At 40.4% G+C, this 14,926-nt stretch overlaps 1 protein-coding gene across 1 annotated transcript in view; it reads left to right on the top strand.

Moving 5' to 3' along the window:
• Positions 1-5,689: 5,689 nt before the first annotated feature.
• Positions 5,690-14,926, top strand: part of LOC124256931 — a 35,034-nt gene continuing 25,797 nt past the window's right edge. The window contains exon 1 of the mRNA XM_046690899.1: positions 5,690-5,893. The gene's annotated coding sequence lies outside the window, so the exon portion shown is untranslated. The remainder of the gene's footprint in view (positions 5,894-14,926) is intronic.

Raw genomic sequence — 14,926 nt, 5'->3', positions numbered from 1 at the left:
GACCACCCGATCCTGTTAGTAGCCTCTTACCGCAAGCATGGGTTGCTGAAGACCAATTCTAATGCGGATCTTCAAGGGTAGTTACAGAAACAGTTTTTAGAATATGAAAAGATTTGTCGACCTTACCTTGAATCAGCTGGTGCGAGCGAACGAATAGTTGAGATGTCTGACTGGAAGTCGAGGTGATACTGACAATCCTGAAGTCGACAGTGTTTATATACACCTATCTTCCATACGTAAAAGCATATCGTGTGACCGTTTCTCTGTGTAATGAGTCAACATTGCGCCACGTTGACGCATCTAATGAGTCTGGCCACGTGGTCACTCAGGAAGCGGTCATTTGGGCACCCGCTAATGTTCTGACCACGTGCTCTCGGCTGGGGGTCAAATGGGCCAAGTGCAATATACAAGACTGTAATATACAAAATGCCATAAGCCAGCTGTTTTATATAAAAATATAGTCCCCTGGCGCTCAGTCAGTAATCAAAGACTATGTCAACATATTTGTTTTAAATAATTTGATTTAAAAACTATTAAAAAATAAAACATGATTCGCCACTTCTGACGGGTATCTTAGAGAATAATGAATTTGCTTTTTCACAACATTTCAAACTTGGCAGGGGCTCGAAATTCATTTCGGGTTGCAGGAATGAGCGATAGTGAAAAAACATAATCAAACTTAACATCAGTACTTTCAAATTTGCATTAAAAACTAACTTTCCTTTGCCTCTCAGTTTACTTTCAAATCTCATAAAAATGTGCAAACAATACATTAATGCATTTGTTGTGTTTGTTTTTCAAAGGATTTTATACTGCGCTACATAATATCCAAACAAGGTACGCGTCGTGTAGAAATATGTGCAGAAAACCAAACAATGCGTTTAATGTGATTCGTGTTCAGAGCATTATACTGGACTGTGTTTTAGTCAAAAGGACATTTTCATTATAAGACATTGTACATTCCGGCTATATCAATAACAGTTTTGCAAAATGTGTTCAATGTTTCTAATTCTTATACTGGTACCAGCGTATGTAGTAAAAGTGTGTATAAGATGTTATTGTGATTATTTCTTTAAACCCTAAGGCCTTGTGTAGAATTGTGTTTATGGCAAACCTATGGGGGCAATGTGACTATATCTTAAAGTTTTATCTTTAAGACATTGTGTGTAAAATATAAGGCCAGTGCATGTATGCTGTGTTTGTTTGTTTGTTGTTAACGCTGCACTCAGCAATATTCCAGTTGTCTGTCAATAATCAAGTCTGGACCAGACAATCCAGTGATCAACAACATGAGCATCGATCTACGCAATTGGGATACTATGACATAATTATGTCAACCAAGACAGCAAACCTGACCACCCGATCCCGTCAGCCGCCTCTTACTAAAAGCATGGGTTGCTGAAGATCAATTCTAATTCGGATCTTCATGGAAAAGTGTATGCTTTGAAGGTATTTCTTTAAAATAAACGAAAATAATATTATGTAGAAAGGTGTCCAGAGAAAACTATGTGCGCAACGTGACACTTTCTTACAACAATATTAATTCGCTTCGGGGTCAGTTAATGAGAACGGATTAAGGGCGCTTTGACAATATTCCAACAAACCGAATGCTACCAGATTGGGCTTCTAAGAGTAGCTATCGAAGAATCGAACCTGGACTCGAAACGAGCGAACGCTTTAACCGTAAGACTACCCCATGGAGAATGAGTCTGTCTCTTTGCATATCGGCGTGTAACTGTACATTTCCATGTCTTTAAAGTACAGTGAGTGAGTGAGTGAGTGAGTGAGTGAGTGAGATTAGCCACACTCAGCAATACCTCAGCTATATGACGGCGGTCTGTCAATAATCGATTCTGGACCAGACAATCCAGTGATCAACAACATGAGCATCGATCTACGCAATTGGGATACGATGTCATGTGTCAACCAAGTCGGCGAGCCTGACCACCCGATCCCGTTAGTCGCCTCTTACGACAAGCATGAGTTACTGAAAACCAATTCTAACCTGCATCTTCACGGGTTTTTGAAGTACTGGTTTACATGACATTACAAATTTGCACAAAACATATTTAGTGTCTTGTTGTTCTATTCTTATAAGATTTCCTTGTACTTTTAATGAAACCTTGCAACATCTATGAGTAGATCATATGTTATGTTATATCCATAAAAGTGTTCACTTGGGACTCAATGCATACAATAATCAATATTTAACGCGTTAAATCATGTTGAAAATGATTTCTAAACAGCCACAAAAGCTTCCTTTAACATCAGCCTTTACAGAGCAGAAAGCGATTTGCGTCTTTACAAATTGAAACTTAAAGTTTTCACGTGTTTCCATTCTGTTTTGACAACCTGTGTTTTCTGTTGTCGTGTTGTTTCGAGACTTAACTACCCAAGTTTCCATAGCAGCAATAACATGAATCCAGTATTGACTTTGGAAATTTGATTTAAGGTAATGCAAAGTATGATTTATGAAATCTACCAATTCTAAATGAGAGTTTATACATAACACCAACGTCGCTACGGCTAGGATCGTTGAACACAGACAATCGCACGAGGAAGGAAAATAGATAGTTTTGGTAAGTGTATTGGCTGTGGGTTTTTTAGCTTGTTTTGTTTGGTGTTTAACGCCACACTCAGCAATATTCCAGCTTTATGGCGGTGGTCTGTAAATAGAGTCTGAACCAGACAATCGAGTGATCAACATCATGAGCAACTGGGATACGATGACATGTGACGAGCAAGTCAGTGAGACTGACCATCTGATTCCGTTAGTCGCTTCTTGCTACAAGCATGGGTTGCCGATGGCCAATTCTAACCCGGATCTTTACGGGTAGTGCCTTAAAGGCCATCCGTTCTCAAATGCCTGGTAGTAGCCGTACAATTTGAAAAATTATTGCTGACAAATAGTTTCCTATTTTACAGAAACTAACTTAGTTCTACGAAGCTGCTAAGGACTCCGATTGTTTACGAACATCTCTAAAAGAGTAAATATTCAACAATAAAACTTTACTTTTGTCAGATTCCGATTGTACCAAAGCATCTTTAGTTCAGCATTGATTGCAACATGGCGTGGAGCGTAAGATCAATGAATATTCAGGATGCCAACAAAAACTCTTGGATCAACAGGGGAAATGATGTTTTCTATTTCAATCGAAATTGATAGCTAGTGCACATCATCCTCAACACAATATGTTATCACAATCGTTTCCAAAAGCATATTTTCCGCGTCACTACTTGTATTGTCGATTTTAATGAGACAAAGGCTAAATTTATTGTTTTGTACAATTAGGAGAAATCGAAGTTTATGACTTTCCTGTCTGAATGAAGTGATTTAATCGATTTTATCAAGTTTTGATGTCGAACTTGTTTTATTGATGACAATTGTGTCAGTATGAGTTTTTCACTCATTTCAAATCGATTGTCACTATCGGTGGAAAATGTTAAATTTTTATCAACAGCCTTCTTCCACGTTGTAGCTTGCTTTTTAAATAAATATATTGATATTGATATTGATCGAAGTATGCAAAGTCGACGTGTCCCTAGGTAGTCGTCTCACATTAATATTGACTCGACTCGACTCCAAAGTAAATTTATGTCATTCATGCATGGGATCTAAAGTACAAATGCGAGGGATCTAGAGTACAGAAAGTATTTTTAAAATGTTCAAATGTTTTTTGAAAAGTCTAAGTTGACAGAAGATAGGAATACGAAATGTAGTTTTTTTGAGATCATTCATTCTTCACATCGCTTCTCTTCTATTGTTTACAAATAATGTTTTAGTAATGAGTGAGTAAGTATGGTTTTACGCCGCTTTCAGAAATATTCCAGCAATATCAGAGCGGGAGACACCAAAAATGGGCTTCACTCATTGTACCCATGTGGGGAATCGAACCCGGGTCTTTGGCGTGACGGGCGAACGCTTTAACCCATGCGACTAATGTGTCAGTAAACCGATTACATTGGCATCATTAAGTTCGCATTGTTTTGTTCGGCTATGGCGTGTTGTACAATTAAACCAATCATAATATGTACGGATCAATGTAATAAATATACATGCGACCAATCAGTATTGGACATATTAACCGTGTGTGGAAACTGTGCTCATAATGTCAATCACTGGATTCTCTGATCCAGACCCGATTACTTACAGACCGCCGTCATAAAGCTGGTACATTGCTGAGTGCGGCGTAAAACTAATCTCACTCACTCACTGAACGGATGACATATTCACAAGTTATATACCCTCGAACGGCCAGGCAGAGGTACTTCTTTTCTTGAAATGAGTGGCTTCACATGCATGTGGGCTTTTTTGGCAAACCCTTCAAACTGAAACATTATTTTTCATTACCCGAAAAGTGCTACGAAACATTGGCAGCACAATCATCATCATCATCATCATCATCATCATCATCATCATAGATATCAACATCATTATGATGAAATATATAAGGGTGAGTGAGTGAGTATGGTTTTACGCCGCTTTTGGCAATTTTCAATATCATCGGGGGACACCAGAAATGGAAATATATTAGGGGGTCCCATATGTATATCTATCATCCAGTGAAACTATTTAACAGTGAAACTATGTCCATGCATTCTTGATATAACTCGAATGTTGACTGTGTCATGTTATAACAATAAAGTTTCAACAAAGTATCTTATTGCAATCAGGGGGGAATGTTATTCAAATTGTATTATTTTAAATTAAAGATAACTAATATGTCTTTGTTTGTTAATGTCTGAAGCGAACCTTCATTGGTAGTAATAGGGAATAATACATATGAGGAAATGCATCCATGTACGTTGGTTCTATTATTGTTATATGCGCTCAGTACACTTGGGAATCAGAATACTCATATCGTAATGGAGGGGCTTTTCGGGGAGTGGGCTTTGGAGGGGATTGAGACTTTTATTTTGGACTAACCAAGAATGCGTTATTGTTCCCACTGGAGTTAGTTCACTGAGTTCATTACTGTGTCCGCAAGACAAGTATTTACACACCCAGATCTCTGTGAACGTACATATTGATTTGATCATTAGCTTTAGTAAGTTTCCAAGCATCATTATTATTTAGTCTTCTTTCCTTGCACACTGAAAAACTTATATCGTAAATGTAACCGTGAATGTATCGTTGGGATTTCTTTGAGATTCAAGTCAAACATCAAGGTCTTTGGGAAGACCTTGTTTGAACCCTTCAAATATGTGTCGACAGAGAAGTCTATAGGCTTCAGATCTCGACAAATGGGGCCAAGAGTCTCCGATATATATTCATGACAGTAAGCAGAAGATAACAACGTTTTGTATCGTATATAGACCATTTAGGGCCTACTTTTTGCCCTTCGCCAAGTGAAAGATACACATTGGCAATAAATGATCCCGATATATAAACATATGCGTTAAGTTTCAACTGTTCTTAATCGATCGGGTTTCCCTTATTAGACACATACACATCATTTAGTTGTCACGTGAGTGATAGTTTCGAGACGTTTAGAGCTTCAGATTACTTCTAAAAGAATTGGTTCAGCACTCAGCGGGTTCATAAATTCAAGAGCGACGCTGTATATGACGTCATGGAGTGTACTTCAGGTGTCAGCTAAACACTATTGATCCTGTCATTTCTGTGAGATTAGCTTGATTTCATCGATTACATTCAAACCGTTCTCGCTTCTTGAAAGTCAGGAACGATTCGGCCTTGTCAACAACTGACTTATAACTGTGTGAGGAGAAGAGAATTGCTGTAGAGGGACCATACATTCAGCGTTGATGTGGTTTGCGCGTGTGACCTGGTACGAAGAGGATTAGCATAAAAATATCAAGAAGTTTTGCATAATGGAGTCGGGTTCATTCTCCTAGATAAGATAGCTGGAGACACGGCGGAACCAAGAAAGACGTAAGTATGTCAGTATTTCTAGAGACACCAACAACAGACGTCATAATGATGGCGATATGAAAATTCATAGTTGTGCTTTGGGAAAATAATACGAGAATGTATGGTTGCTCTGGGGAAAGAATACGAGAATGTACGGTTGTGTCCTGGGGAAATTATACGTGGTTGTGTTCTAGGGAAAAAGTACAAGAATGCATCGTGTGTTTTGGGGAAAGAATACGAGAATGTATGGTTGTGTTCTGGGGAAAGAATACGATAATGTATGGTTGTGCTCTGGGGAAAGAATACGTTGTTGTGTTCTGGGGGAAAGAATAGGTGGTTGTGTTTTGGGGCGAAAGAAAACGTGGTTGTGTCCCGGGGGAATGAATACGTGGTCTTGTTCTTCTGGGAAAGAATACGAGACTGCATAGTTGTGTTTTTGTTGAAAGAATACGACAATGCCTAGTTGTGTTCTAGGAAAAGAATGCGTGGTTGTGTTCTTCGGAAAGAATGTATGGTAGTGTTCTGGGGAAAGAATGCGTGCTTGTGTTCTTGGGAAAGAATGCGTGGTTGGGCTCTTGGGAAACAATGCGTGGTTGTGTTCTTGGGAAAGAATAGGAGAATGTAGTGTTGTGTTCCGGGGAAAGAATAGGAGAGTCTATGGTTGTGTTCTGGGGAAAGAATACGAGAATGCATGGTTCTGTTCTGGGGAAAGAGTATTAGAATGCATGGTTGTGTTCTCGGGAAAGGGAGTACGTGGAGAAAGGCAAGTAAAATAAAACTTTTTTATGGTAAGATGAAGAGAAACGTGTCATTTCCAACGAACAAGTTATGTAATTGAAACAAGACATTAATGTTGAGGTCAGGATAAAAGCTCGATCATTACAAATGTCAGATTTTTCTTCTCAGCAAGCTCTTTTCCTTTTCCCATATCTATAGAAATAGCTGGACAAAGGGGTATTAACATCATCTCTAAGATAACAACATAACGAATATGCAATACGATATATTACGAATATTCTACTAAAAAAAGCGACATGCAGATCTTGCACAAATGTTTTTTACTGAGGGTCACAGGCCTTGGTGAAGTTTTCAAAATGTTTCACGAATGAGAGATAAATTTAACAGGTGAGAAAAGGATGTCTGATGTAGTTTTCTGTTTGGACTTGTATCGTATATAGAGAATGTCACCCTCGTGTCTATTGATATCAATTATATCAACTCGAGTTGATAAAGTTACAAATATCCGAGACTTGCCGAGGATATTTTTTACCTTTATCAACGAGTGTTGATATAATTGATATCAGTAGACACGAGGGTGAGATTCTATTTATCATTAAATATCATTCTTCATTAGTATTCAATGAAAAGTGTACATCTCTCAACACTGTACTACCATTAGAGTACAGTGCAGCGATGTCATAGCATTGTGACGTCATTAAGTTGATGACGTCATAGCATTGTCAGGGCATTGTACAAAATCTACCGTCAAAACGATATCTCATATGATCTCACACAAGCGATATCTCCCGTGGAACACAGTTTTGGATGATAAATACCTGTGCTTTTTAACGCCAGGCTCAGCAATTTTACAGCTATGTGGCGGGGTTGTGTAAATAACCAAGTCTAGAGAAGACAATCCAGTGATCAACAACATGAGCATCGATATATGCATTTGGGATACCATAGGCGGATCCAGATAAGGGGTGCAGGTGTGCGCACCCCACTCCCTTTCTTTGTCATGAAAGTTTATTACATCATAGGCAGATCCATTTGGTCTCTGGTGAAAATGAACTGGTGCACCCCCCTTTCTTAAAACGCTGTATCTGCCCAATTATGATACGATGACATGTGTCGACCAAGTCAACGAGCCTGAGCACCCGATCCCGTAACTCGCCTCTTATGACAAGCATGGGTTGCCGAAGTCCAATCCTAACCCGGATCTTCTCGGGTATTGTGCATTGATGTAGGCATGGCACCTTGGAATAACAGAGTCTACTAAACGTTTATTAAAGTCTTGGGGAAGATCATTCTATATCCAATTTAGCGGAGTTCCTGCAACCTTGTTAGAGGATTGAAAAACGTTGGGAACGTTGCTCCATTTCATCCCAGACGTTTTCAGTGGGTGACAAATCAGAGAAGCATGCGAGCCAGGGAAACGCATTAACATTGTTCTGATTAGAATACTGCAGCAGAACTCAAGTAACGCATAGCCTTGCGCCATATTGTCGCTCCATGGCCGTTCTGTTGCAAAATTGTAGTAAGAGGCGACTAACGGGATCGGGTGGTCAGGCTCGCTGACTTGGCAGACACATGTCATCGGTTCCCAATTGCGCAGATCGATGCTCATGCTGTTGATCACTGGATTGTCTGGTCCAGACTCGATTACAGACCGCCCCCATTTAACTGGAATATTGCTGAGTGCGGCGTCAAACTAAACTCACTCACTCACTCTGTTGTAAAAACCGGCCATTTGCAAAATTTCCTCTCGGAACCTGAAGGCATTCAAGTTCCCTTCAATCACCATCATAGTGTAGGGGCTTGTGTAATTCCGTGGGAATTACATGTTAATTTTTGGGACCAATACTAACTGTAATCACTGTTGTGTGTGGATTCAGGAAAAACATGGTTCCATTTTTTCTGTTTGCTATGTCATCGTGGGGTGATTGAATATGAGCTCCCAAACTTGCTTGCGACACTATTTCGAGAAAAAAGCATGTTTTCATAAACTTATCAAAACATAGTCAAGTAGCATATCAGCTTATGATGTATGACATATAGATAACCACATAATATGCTTCTAATTTCAATTTGGTGACATAAAATATGACATAATCATATAAATTAATCAAATATTGTCTTTCCTTTATCGGACACCAACATTGTAAGTACTGGCCTATATTAATGGAACCAATTTATTCAATTAATGATACACTTATGATATGTAGTAATAATAGTACCCAGATATGGTTAATGTGGCTATCATATAGCCGTGCACAAGTGTCAAATCAGGCCTACCAGTTCAGTCAGAATTGACACACTGACACTCGTGTCTGGGTAATTAAATGACAAATGACATAAAGCCAAATCTGCAGTCAATACAAACTGAATGTATTAATACAGGAGTGTCAAATTATATCACAGTAAACAGATAACTACATATTACAAGTGGGGTATGCAAATGCAATATATAATGTGCACTAGTGTATTTATTTTAACTTTCACATTGTTAAGTAACTTGCATAGTCAATCAATCCGTCATTAACCTGCAAGAACAAAATATGCTGTTGAAATACAAGCTTCGACATTATTTGTCATACAAACACAAGCATGAATTCTTTTTTTCTTAATTTGGAAACTAGAAGGGCCCTCGTTAGAGAACATGCCTCCGCCTTGCACAGCAATTTCCTTTCACTATTACATGTTTAAAGTACTACTGTGTCTGGTCCAGACTCGATTATTTACAGACCGCCGCCATATAGCTGGAATATTGCTGAGTGCGGCGTAAAACTCAACTCACTCACTCACTTTCCCCCCAAAAGGAAACGGAAATAAAATTTGAAAAAATGAAAGTTTGTACGCAAATGTCAAATTAAGCATGTTTTGAGGGTTGAATATTGTTGTTGGTATGGTTTAGAAGCTCATGCGTGAGCGAATGTAACCATAAACGGTTTTGAATGGTTTTATCGATCATGATTGTCATGATGAGCTTGACTGGTATGGAACACAACGAAAAGCCGCAATTATTGCTTTTCGCGTGCAACCTATGACTATAGAAGACCCAAATGCATCTAGCAAATTCATCCAAGACCCTTGCAAATACTGGATGAGAAAATGGGACGTCTGAACAGTGCCCACCGAAATATTGACATTGGGCGATTACAAGCTGGCGAATCCTAGAGTGTTGAGGCGAGGACCTTCAGCATTCATCCCAGCACAATAACTGGCTTGTGGGATCTTTTTGTGCATTCAAGTTCGACAAATGACCATCCAAGACCAGGAAGACCGTGAGTCACCACACAGCCCAAGATCGCTACATCCGGGTAACCCACCTACGTGACTGCCATCGTTCCTCGGGACACAGCACAACAACGGAGAATGTCCGACCAGACCATCAGGAACCATCTCCGAGAGGTAGGTATGCGTGCCAGACGTCCAGAAGTTGTCCTCTCTGACACGATTACATCAACGTCCGTGAGTCAGGTGGTGAAACGCGGTGCAGCCTTGGCACCTTGGAAACTGGAGGCACATATGGTTCAATGATGAATCGCGGTATCCCCTCAAGCGACGTGACGGAAGACAACGTGTCTACAGACCACGCAATGAACGTTTTGCATCCAACTGCATCAGGCAAGTGGACAGATTTGGTGGAGATGGTGTGATGATGTGGGGAGCTATCTCATACACCTTCAGATCGGAATTGGTGCTCGTCCAAGGCAATCGTACGGCCGCGAGATATACCGACCAGATTCTCTTTCCTACATACTAACATTTGTATAGCGCCGATATCCAGCTCAGCTGCTCAAAGGCGCTTTGTTTTTTTCTTAGATCACTGGATGTCAATCGACAACGGCACGTCGTATTATCAATATCAGCTCCCTGGGGATCATACAACTCTTGCAGCCACTAGGCGCACCGAGTTAGTGTGGCTTCCCCATCCTTACGAGGTACCATTTCACAGTTGGGTGGACTGGGACACATAGTCACAGTACTTTGTCCAAGTTTACTGCACGTTGCTGTACCCGCAACTAGGTGTTTGCACGTATTCATGTGGCCACCACCTGGTCATATACCAACGGATTCGTGGGTTCTTTTAAGTGCACAGGGTTGTGTACTGAACACTAGGGGTTGTGACAACACTGAAAGAATCCGCACACAAAGTTGACTCCAAGGTTTTTACACCCGGCCACAGGTGGGCGCGATCCCGTCACCTCAAGCTCGCTGGATGACTAGCCTGGCGCTTTAGCTAGTTCACCCACCACGCCCCTCACGTGCATCGTCTTGTCGACCGCCAAAGGGAGCTGTACCAACATCACAACGCCAGACCTCACACAGCACGTGCTACAGTGGCCTACCTAGACAATAACAACATCAATGTACTCCCCTGGCCCTCCAGATGCCCGGATCTGAAACCAATTGATTACCTGTGGGATCAGATAGATAAACGTGTACGTCAACGTCGTAATCCGCCATCGAGGCTTTAACAGTAACTGTTGTTCGACATGCTGCAGGAGGAATGGAGAAAGATTCCACAACGAAACATCCAACAACTGATACAATCTGTGTCAATGAGGTGTCGTGCAGTTCTAGCACATACAAGGCAGTAACGTCAACGTCACCTCGTGGACAGCAGTAATTATATGACTATGATGACTATCATTCTTGCGAAATGAGCACGAGATACCAATGTATTGCTCTACATAATTTCAATGCTGTACCGGTTTTCCCCCGTTGATTTACACAATTGAATAAGACCAAATTTTTCAATGATATTTTGCTTTTGCGTTTCTTTTTTTTGAAGAGTGTACTTTTTCAACATCTAGTTGATTTGTCCTGGGGAGATACTCAAGAGATTCAGAAAGTTTCATTGAAATCCATCAAGTACTATTTGAGTAAAGATGGTAACACATAAATACACACACACACAAACAGGGTTGAATGCATACCCTCTGCAGCAAACCTTCGGTTTTGGCAGAAAGAATTATGATCATAGTGATTATTATGCATACATATATTATTGAGATTCAAGATATATAATGGTAGGTGTAAAACACCCATCACAAGGTACATTTTGACATACTACATGCCTATGTTGTGATAGGTTTATAAAAATATGCTTTCCTCACATTTGTGTTGCAGCTCGATTATGGGTACCGATGTTCAGTTACCCCAGAATGACACTTATAATCATCAGATAAAATGGAACCATGGTTTTTCTGAATCCATATGCAATACTGATCACAATTATCAGTGGTTTCCAAAATTAACATGCACTTCTCACGGAAAGCATTTTTGCTATGTAAGCCCCTGCACTATCAGTGGCATCCTTGCTGCAGCTGTTACCCCACCCCAGATCATAACGCCCCAACTTCCCCTTCCAGAACACACTGCCTGATGTAACGTTCATCAGTGATCCTGCAGGCACGTGTCCTACCGACAGTTCAATGAAGACGGAAAAGTGACTCATTCATGAAGAGAACTCTTCTCCACTGACGTGCTCCCCATGGCAAGTGTTTCCATGAGACATGGACGTTTATCTCAGGTTTGCGAGCTGAGCATCTTGAACGGAGGTTATAGACGTCTCGACGTCGTAGAACTGGTGCTAGGTTTGGCACGGGCTATAAGTGTTGTTGGTATGGTGGCTGATTAGGGGGCCATCGCTTTCTCGCTTTAAACTTCGGAGGCGAGAAAGCGAGAAAGCAATTTCACTAGATGAGAAAGCAATAACACAAGACGAGAAAGTGATAGCGCGAGGCGAGAAAGAGATAACGCGAGACGAGAAAGTGATAGCATGAGACGAGAAAGCGATAGGAAGGCACGAGAAAGTGAGAAAGCAAGGAAGCGCGAAAGCGAGAGAGCGATATACCAAGGCAAGAAAGCGATAGAGCGAGAAAGCGATAGAGCAAGAAAGTGATAGAGCGAGAAAGCAAGAAAGTGAGAAAGCGATAGAGCGAGAAAGCGATATTTCACATAATTCTGCCCTGTCTGCACATGACGTCCTGCCTGCGTATGATTTATTCCTACAGGAGGCTTTATCGCCATTTGTTTTAGTCGTATAGAAACAAAATGAATATGCTTTCAAATTCTGTGGCATTTTTTGTAATTAACCCTTTAACTTGTCCAAACAATAATCTAACAATAATTCCAGAAACCGAGTGTGTTGTCGTAGAAATAAATGAGTGCTCTTACAAAGTCTGTAAAAAGGATAACAATCATTTAATTTATTGTTACATCACTAATTAGGCCTGGATTAATTCCTGGCTTAAATTTCTTTATTGTCATTTCCCTTGTTAAATGCCACCTTTGTTATCTCATTATTCATCCGGGATTAACAATCCCTGGCTTCCATTTGTCCATTAGGTATTTTATGAGTCCTGTTCTTCACTGGACTAAGCCACACGTTTGCCTACTCCCCATGTTACCCGTGAAGATCCGAGTTAGATTGGTCTTCAGCAACTCATGCTTGTCGTAAAAGGTGACTAACGGGATCGGGAGGTCAGGCTCGCTGACTTTCTTGACACATGTCATCGTAACCCAACTGCGTTGATCGATGCTCATAATGTCGGTCACTATATTGTCTGGTCCAGGTGAGGTGAGGTGAAATTGGGTTTTACGTCGTACTTGAGAATATTTCGCTCATATGACGGCGTGTCTGGTCCAGACTCGATTATTTCAGACCGCTGCCATATAGCTGGAGTATTGCCTAGTGCGGTGTTAAACAACAGACCAACTCCCCGTCGGGCTTTATTGTATCAGTGATGGAATTTTATACACCCTGTGCCGTTCATCTGGTCTTTTTTATGTGTGCATATTTCACACATATACATTTCTACTATTATGTGAAAAAGGTATTGTTCTAAATGTATGTGCCATAGTCTCCCATACTTCTTGTGTTCATATATTTATATGTCTGTCTGTCACCATATCCCAACTATCGACTTGAGACAGTGCCACAATTCATCGACCGACGTGATAGGTGTGTTTAAGAAAAAAAGTAATAAAAGTATTACTTGGGGAATAAAGCACTATATCATAAAACACCTGTATATTGAAAATAATTTAGTTTAGATGGGGAGTTGAGAAGTTGGACGTAAGAGGGTTGGGAAGTTCATTGCGTATAAGTTCAACTAAGTAAGTAGTGTAAAGTATATTGTGACTTATTGTGCAGAACAGTTAAACTGTTAAACTTTATATTGTAAGGAGTGTAGTTTATCCTATTCGGTAGGGGATAGAGAAGGGCGGGAGCGAGTCACTCCAGTGTGAACATGATAAATGTTTTGTAGATGTGCAGGAGGGTTAATTTGTCTGTATCCCAGTGAATGTCACCCATTGCTCTCATTCGATTTGAGGGGCGGTGGGGTAGCCTAGTGGTTAAAGCGTTGGCTCGTCACGCCGAAGACCCGGGTTCGAATCCCAACATGGGTACAATGTGTGAAGCCCATTTCTGGTGTCCCCCGCCGTGATGTTGCTGGAATATTGCTAAAAGCGGCGTAAAACCAAACTCAGTCAGTCAGTCAGTCATTCCATTTGAATCGAAAGCAGGATAGAGAAATATATAATGGAACTTTTAAACTTTTGGAATTTTGAGGTGTATATATTCTGTATATAAATGCAACGTTTAGAGATAGGTAAATCAGTATTATAATTTACGATGGCAGTCCTCATACCACAAACGGAATGCTTTACACATCAACCTTCTGCATACATATGTCAGTGAAACTGTCTCAATAATATATTTATAACATGCTTTTATTGATGTTATGTTTGATATAAGATAAACATGATAGAGAGCAAACGGTTGTTATTTACGGAGTGATATGACATGGACACTTGCAACTTTACTCATGTATATATAAGCCTTTCCTGCAGTATTGTACATCACTTGCTTAATAATGGCGTTAGCAGCTACACCAAAACGTCGCTAACATTATTATAAAGAAGTTGTATATCCATAGAACTTTCCCCGTTGTTCAGCACACCAACTTCTAAATCCCACTGAAAGAAGTTCACTATATATGGCTAGACCAGCGTTTAACTGCGTACTATTTTCAGCTTTGATTACACGAACGTTTGACAGCATCCTTTTATTTGCTTAGATAAGACCATTGATGAGAAAGATGAGAAAGCGATATCACGAGACGAAAAAGCGATAACGCGAGACGAGAAAGCGATAAGGCGAGACGAGAAAGCGATAGCACGAGACGAGAAAGCAATAGCACGAGACGAGAAAGCGAGATCATTGCGCTAGAAAACAATAGAGCGAGAAAGCGATACATTTTGAGCGAGAAAGTGATAGAGCGAGAAAGCGATATTACCCACAATTCAGACCTGTCTGCG

The sequence above is a fragment of the Haliotis rubra genome, unplaced genomic scaffold (assembly GCF_003918875.1).
Source record: "Haliotis rubra isolate DU_JTF1 unplaced genomic scaffold, ASM391887v1 Scf643, whole genome shotgun sequence".
Lineage (NCBI taxonomy): Eukaryota > Metazoa > Mollusca > Gastropoda > Lepetellida > Haliotidae > Haliotis > Haliotis rubra.
The sequence above is the reverse complement of the archived record's forward strand: the minus strand, read 5'-3'. Positions and strand labels throughout refer to the sequence as shown.